Raw genomic sequence first — 7949 nt, 5'->3', positions numbered from 1 at the left:
GTCCCCAAGCGCCCCTTCACGCCTCTTTGCGATGGCACCTCGTTCATGCACCAGCTCCTCAGAGAGCCCTCTTGCCTGTCCACGTAAAGAACCTACTGCCACCACCCCTCCCCCTCCCCCAGTCCCTGGTTGATTTTCTTCAGAGCATTTATCACCATTGGAGAGTGTCTTACCTGAGGGTTTGTTCACACATTATCGGTCCCCGCAGTGTGACGTAAACTTTGAGAAGGCGGGAGCTAGCTCACATTGCCACAGCCCCACATCTGGTCCCTGGCACGGCGCCAGGCCCGCTAATGTGTGCGTAGCTCGTGGAGCGGTTCTCTAGCTGACCCAGGGACAGGATGTCCTGCCACCCACCCCCTCTTCAAGAAAGTGAGTGTGGAGAGGGCAGTGCAGGGGCATTAGACAGAGAAGCAATTTCTCTGTAGATGGTAGAAATACATCTATGTATATGGTCCCTCTCTGTGTATCTGGTAGAGTTACCTTTCCTGGCATGTCCCCTGTTGTTGGGGGGAGGGGTCAGGTGAACACTCCCAAGTGGCCAGGGGGTTGTGAGTGGAGTCGGCACATGTCACTTCCACTGCTGGTGTGACATCCACGAGGCCCTCCCTCCCTCCACTGCCTTGAGCAGCAGAGGTGCCGGAACGGTGTCCCACTGGGGAGCAGAGCAGAACTCCCACCCACCCGCAGACAGCGTGTTGCTTCCTCAGACACAAACCTTTGCTGTTTTAAGCCCCCATATTCAGGAAACCGTTTGTTACTATGGCATGTAGTTAACAGCCTGGTCCGTCCTGACTTGCAGTTTTTTTGTGTTCTTTATTTATATAAAAATAAAGTAAAACATTCAAATTCTCATATCACAGGAATTAGTGGAACTCTTCCAGGGTGCGTGTGTGTGTGTGTGTGTGTGTGTGTGTGTGTGTGTGTGTACACACACCATACGAGGCAGGGAGACACGTCTGTGTGTCTATATGCTGGAGTCTATCATCACGCTCAGTGCTTCTACTTCCTGGTCTTCCAACCCTAACAAGTGGCCACATCTGAGCCCAAGGCAAGGTCTTCATGCACTGAAGGTGTCTGCACTGAGGAACAGAGCTGTCTGGGCCCCAAAGTAGATCTTCTGACTCCCCAGAGAGGACCGAACCTCCCACCTAACCATTTCCATCATTTCTCAGTTTCTCGTGATGGGGGTTTTCCATTGTTTTACCTCGGAGCATGGCATCGGAGGTATTTCAGACGTCTTCATTTCTCCTCAGTAACAGACCCCTCCTTGATCTTGCATCACACCCTTCTTTTCCTCTGATTCTGTGCATTGCATGCATATCCTCGGGCTGTTTTGTTCTTCTAAAGATATGAAACAATTTCCCAGGCCCTGGTTACTTCTCCATGGATGCAGCCTGGCTTTTTCAAAGCACTGTTCAAGGGTCACGTGCGTCAGCATTATGTGGGACGTTGGCTGCACACTCAGATTCCTGCCTTGTCCTGCGGACCTCCTGCAGAGTTGGGGCCCCGGTTCTGGGCATGTTGAGGGGTCCCCTCCAGGAGGAGGTCTGCTCCCACCCTGAATTGGACACCATCGAAATGATTGTTAAGCATGCATAGTCCTTGGCCCATCTTTCTTCTCTGTAAGGTAATCATTAGGTGACTGGGGGAAGCAGGGCGAGATGGGACTCGGTATTGAGGAAGAAGCCAAGGTGTGAGAGTGACAGTAAAGATCTGATTTGTCCTCCAGTGTCTTTGACACGGTTGGGTCAGCGGGCAGGTATGCCGTTCCCCTACAGTGGATAGCCGCTCCTGGGTGTTGGGGTAAGGGTACTCACAATTTCATTTGGGGGACCACTCTGTGCCCACACTTTGTCTGCGTGGTTTGGGTGGGGCTAATTCCACCCCAGCCACAGAGAGCACACTTGGCCCAGGCCTAGCCAGTCAGCTTCATCCACTCATTGGCCTGTTGAGTGGGCCCTGGGACTTGTGCTCAGCACCCAGGAAAGGCTTCTCTCTTCACCTGGACAGGAGCCAGTGCACTGTGTCACCACCAGGGGAGCTTCCCCAGAGTGTAGTCCATGGAGGTGAACATAAACCTGACAGCAGAGGTTGGCCCCCGGCAGCCAGCCTGGTGCTTATTCGCCAGGTCATGGGAACCAAAAATGTTCTTGTCTTTAATAAACCCGCCTGTGTTTAGTTTCTGTCACTTACAACAAGAAGGGTCCTGGTAATGCTGGGGCAGCCCCCTCCCCATCCTGGTTCCGCAAATGCCTGGGATGCTTGGCCAGGGGCTGTGAGCTGGCAGTGATATTGTCAGGAGTTGATGGGCATTCCTGCAAGGCCTGATTCCAGTGACAATCAGGCCAAGCGACTCTCGATGCCAAACGCATCACCGGGGACTGTCACACACAGGTGGTTGCTTTGTCTCAGTGGATGATGGTACAGGTCCCCTCTGAGCCAAGACCCTGACCCTAGGATAGACATATCTGTCTGCCCCATCTCCTGTCGCTTCCCGAGGACACATTGACTCCTGCTTGGAGGCCTTCATGATGTGCCCAGAGGGCCTGCCGCTCATTTCCTGCTGATCATGCAGACCCTGGCTCCAGCACACAACTTCCTGTCTCCTCCCCTGAGGTGTGGAGGGGGAAGGGAAAGTGCCTACCCAGGTTTTACTTTGTCTCCAGTTTTAAGGATAGGGCAAAGCAAGAATGCTTCAAGGCATTATAGTTGCAAAAGACAAAACAGGAAAACTTCTCTTCCAAAAAAAGACTGAGTTGTGTGGTTCCAATAGGTTGGGGAGACACTGGTTTAAAAGAAGTCAAATAGGGGCGCCTGGGTGGCTCAGCTGGTTAAGCGTCCGACTTTGGCTTAGGTCATGATCTCTCTGTTAATTCAAGCCCCGCGTCAGGCTCTGTGCTCACAGCTCAGAGCCTGGAACCTGCTTTGGATTCCGTGTCTCCTCCTCTTTCTGCCCCTTCCCTGCTCATGCTCTGTCTCTCAATACAAATAAGTGTTAAAAAAATGTTTAAGAGCAGTCAAGTAGATGTTGCACAACAGGAAGATGTTGAATTGCTAACACACCGCGTGCTATGACCCCAGAAGAGTATGTGACTGCCTTTGTTAATCTCACGTGCTCCTAGGACCTCTGTTTGGGGAGCATCTCTTGGGATCTTGTGTTCTGCAGAAGACTCCTGGGGAACGTTTTAAGGAGAAAGGTGCAAGAGTCTTCTCCCTGCCTTTGGCTTGGAAGTTCTGCAGGGTGACTTTGTGGGACTGGACCCCGCGGTATGAGGAACAGATGCTCATTGTCTACACACTGATTCATAAGCTTCAGGTTGCCTGTCTGGTTCACCACTCTGTCTCCGGCACTGACCACCTGTCTGATGGGTGGTGGGCCCTTGAAGCATTTGCCGAATGAGGGAATGAACAGTGTGTTGTCGAGACCACATACACCCAGCATGGGGACAAGGTGGAGCCGGAGAGCTTGCTTTCTGCCACCTCTGAAAGTCTTGTGTGTGAAAGGAGGGATTATTTGTTCCCCTTGTGGCTTTAGACAACAGAGCTGGAGTTGGGGCATCTAGCTGGCTCAGTCGGTTGAGTGTCTGACTGTGGCTCAGGTCATGATCTCACGGTTCGTGGGTTCAAGCCCCGTGTCAGGCTCTGTGCTGACAGCTCGGAGCCTGGAGCCTGCTTCGTATTCTGTGTCTCCCTCTCTCTCTGCCCCTCTCCTCCCCCTCCAAAAAAAAAAAAATACAAACATTAAAAAGGAAAAAAAAAAAAAAAAAAAGGAAACCAGAGCTGTGGTCCAAGGGTGGAGTTGGCACTGAAGAGGAGTTCAGCCAGGAGGGAGAAAAGCATCTCCAGCAGTCAGCAGTAGCTCAGCAAACGGTAGGCTGTCTCCAGAGGCAGGGGCCCCCGTGGGTTACTACAGATGTACTCACGCCTCAGATGGGGGCTTGCCCTGTGTGGTCTCCAGGGGCAAGTCTCTACACTGCGAGCGTGAAATAGCGACACGTTCTCTCTGTGTGAGTTCCTCAGTGACGAGCCTAGCTGTCTCCAGAAGCTGTTGGCGCTGAACTCCACGGTTCCTAAGCTGCCTTCAAATATTTGAGGACATTGGGAATGTTTCTTATTTGCCATGAGAAGCCCTGGGTGTGCTTTCCTTTCATAAATTCAGCCTAGATAACAACGCAAGAAGGAAATAGAAGACCTGAAAGAAAAGCATGTCTTGCATTTGCAAGGGCTCATTTGTGGAGGGACCTCTCTCTTGGTGAAGCTGCATCTTGGGTCAGGGTGTCCGGAAGCACACTCTGAGCAGAGGATCCATGAGTAGGTGCTTCAGTAGGAAAGTGATCCTGGGGAGATTGGCAGGAGCAGGGGGAGGGGCTGGGCTGGGCGGGGAGGGAAGGGAGGGAAGAGGAACCTTTCCTGACCCCACAGGTGGGCCCCAAGTGCAAGGGACCAGACCTGTCAACATCAAGGCCAGGGATGTCAGTGGAGAATGCCCTGGGTCTCGGAAGGTGCTCAAGGCTCAAGTAACAGGGCTAGAGGATGTGGTGTCTGTAAGGAGCTTTCTAACACTTCAGCCTAAAAGAAGAAACGTGCCTTTATGTATACACACATACACGTGATTCTTCTGTTAAAAATCCCTACGTAATTATTTTATAAATATTTATATATTACATTTACATAATTTATATGTATATATATTCATATATAATATTTCTATATACATCGTTATAAATGGGTTTCTATATACATACTTATAAATGTCCCATATCTATATATCCATGTAGATACATAAAACACACGCGAATGATGCAAGTGAGAGTTGTACTTTTCACTCTTCTATAGGCTTGAAATTTTTAAAACAAAATGTTGGGGAGAAAGTGAACCACAATTCCACCTTCCCAAACTAAGCACTGCGTGAGTCCTGTTAATGTTTCAGTCTGTGGTTCTTTCCTCGCAGCTGCGGGCACATGTGTCCAGGCACATGCTTGCAAAATGCATCGGGAGTCTCTGTTAGCCTGGGGAGTTGGTTCAGGGATTAAGATGTGGTTTGCACACAGGACCCTGGGTTGCCCAAACCCTCCCCGAGCCCAGGCACTCGTGTCCAGAAGCCCAGGCGCAGAGCACCAGTGAGCTGGCGCGGGAGGTTGAGGGAGTCTCCCCTTCATGCAGGTCCTCTGGAATGCCCAGCTCCCCCGTGAATAACCCGGGCCCCCACGGTCTGAGGAGGCCAATGGCGGCCTGGCCCCTGGCTAGGCAGTGTGCATGTGGTAGAGCCCCGCGTCCGCCTGGAGGGGCGGGAGGCCCAGCGCCACCCCTCCCCAGAGGCTGAACACTCAGAGGGAGAGAGAGACGCATTCTTCTCACCTTGGCGGTAGAAGACACAGAGGGAAGCCAGTGCTGTGAGTTCCCCATCTGAAGAGGCACCCGGCCGTCACTCCTGCACTTAGGTGATTGTTTCCAAATTTCCGGCGGCGTGTCTGTCCTCAGTCCTCGGTCATCCTCCTGGAAGGTGAGGGTGGTGGGGGGTTGAGTGAGGAGTCTTGATGTCATCAAGGCGACAGTGGAACAGGCAGCGTGATATCCGTAACCTCCTTTATCATTATTTTAAGTAATGGACTCATCGAGCAGTTTTAGTTTCACAGAGAAACCCGTGGGGAGTGCCAAGCCTCCCCCTGTATGTTCTCCCTCCTGCTCCCCCATTCCTCCCATTGGCAGCTTGCCTGGGAGGGTGCAGGAGGTATGGGCGCTGGGTCGGTGGGGATCCTCTGTCATTAACCGTAAAGCTTGCACTTGGCCTTAGTGTTCATTTTCGGTGTTGTACATCTGCGGACTTCCACAGACGTGCAGTGACTTCCATCCACCATTACAGTGTCACTTGGAGTATTTCCCTTGAGGCTCGCCTGTCCATCTTTCCTCCAGAACCCTTGGGAATCACTGACCAGTTTGCTCGGCAATATACCAGGAACATTTTCTCATGCCATTAAATTTTCCTAAAAAGTGAACTTTTTAAAAGGTATTTGAATTTGACATTCTCCAGTTATTAAATGCATTTAAAGCAAGTCTCTATGTTGGGAAAGTTAGGCCGTTTCCTTTTTTTTTTTTTTTTTTTTCCTCTGCCTCAACTGTGAAATCGTTGCAATGAACACAATTTTGCATCACGGTTTCTCACAACAGCACTGTTGACACTTTGGGCAGGATTACTTTTTGCCACGGGAGCTTTTCTGGCTGCTGCAGGATATCTGCCAACATCCCTGGCCTCCACCCAGCAGATTCCAGCAGCGTCCACCCCCAGCAGTGCCAACAGAAAATGTGTCGTCGCGCCACCAAGTGCACTGATACCTCTGTCTTTCTGCGCGCATCCGGCTCTTTCGGGGGCTAGGGCCTCATCGGTGGGATTAGAAGTTGGGATTGTTGCAAGACTAATAATGATTTCGGGAGCATGTGCCATACTGCCCTTCCTGGGTTGCTGGGTGGCTCGTGGCTACAGAGTGTATCCTCTCTGTTCCCCAGGTCGTGGCTTAGAGGTGGACATGGGGAGAGTCTAACGTCCGAGGGGATGTAGACTTGCCTAAGGACCCTCCCTCCAGGTGCGGGAGGGAGGCTCCAGGGGAAGATCGAGTTCACCAGGGAGGAACCTTGCCAGCAACTGGCCTGAAACCACAGAGAGTTGAAGACGTGCCACGCAGTCATCATGACTTCCGGTGGGCCTCCCTTCCCCTGTGACCGTCATATCCTGCTGCTGATGGGACCCTCGGGGAGGTCAGAGAAATAGGGGGTCTTGCTAGTGCCATCCCCCAACAGGCAGTGGGCACCGGGTGAGCGGGTCCTGCCAGTCTCCAGTGCCAGGTCCAGCAAACACGAAGATGAGAGTGTGCGGACCGCCTGTGCAGGAAGTTGTTACAGTGAAGCAGAAGAACAGGTCTGCCTGTGTGTGGTCCCCGACTTAACCCAGTGCGGACCCGCAGGCTGCCCTGCCTGGTGAACAGCCCTCTCTAAATGCCTCCCTCAGGGCCTCCAGGGTGGTCCTGCCTAGCTGGTATTTTCATCCATGAACGTGTGGGTTTGCTTACCGTTAAATCATTTCCATCCTGCGGGGGTTGGTCGCCAGGTAACTGAGAGAGAAGGAAGTCTGGCCCCAGCTGAGTGCCCTTTGCTCTCCTCCCCTCTTTGGTCTTCAAGACATTTCTGCAAGTTTGTGCCAGCCCCTCCTTTTCTGGCTGGTTTCCCTTTAAGTTTCCACTGGCCTGTCCTGTTCCTCTGAATCTATGACCTAGTCCACTTTCTTTCTACCAACTGTGAAGCTTTTCCTCCGCGAATGAACAAATTCCCCTTTAAGGGACATATTCCTCTCTGCTAGAGTCTTGTGTTTCCATGTTGTGTGCAAGGCTCCGTGAATATGCACGAATGTGAATTTTCCTGGCCCACCATCGTCTGCTGGATAATTTGCTGCCCAGCATTGACAGCACATCTGTCTCCTTCCTTTCCTCCTACAGAGGGACGTCCCCCGAGCCCCGGGTCCACCACTTCCATCATAATTCACCAGCTGAAGGGAGGTGGAGGCCACTGAGCCATCTTTGGTTGGGGGTCTGGGAGAGTCAACATGGGCCGGACTCATAGGGCAGAGCGATGGGGACAAACTGCCGCCCTACCCGGCCTACGCCTTCACGTCACCAAATGCCTGGGCCACCAAGCGCCCTCCGTGTGACACAAGGGGGCAGATGCAGCCTGTCTTGTGACTCCAGCTGCAGTTCCCCACCTGGACCCCTGCCCAACCCTGCTCATATCCCCCTTCTCTCCAGGACCTCCTCCTTTGAGCCCTCCCCCACCTGGAGAAGTGTCTTCCCCTGCATGTGAGTGGCCTTCCTTGTCTGGACGGGTCACCTAGTGCTACGCTAAGCCAGGTCTTTGTCTGCCGACTCTCGGAGCTCAGCGGTACTATCCACAGCTACTTG

This window comes from Panthera onca (assembly GCF_046562875.1).
Source record: "Panthera onca isolate mPanOnc1 chromosome Y unlocalized genomic scaffold, mPanOnc1 haplotype 2 h2.ChrY_unloc_3, whole genome shotgun sequence".
NCBI classification, from domain to species: Eukaryota; Metazoa; Chordata; class Mammalia; order Carnivora; family Felidae; genus Panthera; species Panthera onca.
The sequence above is the reverse complement of the archived record's forward strand: the minus strand, read 5'-3'. Positions refer to the sequence as shown.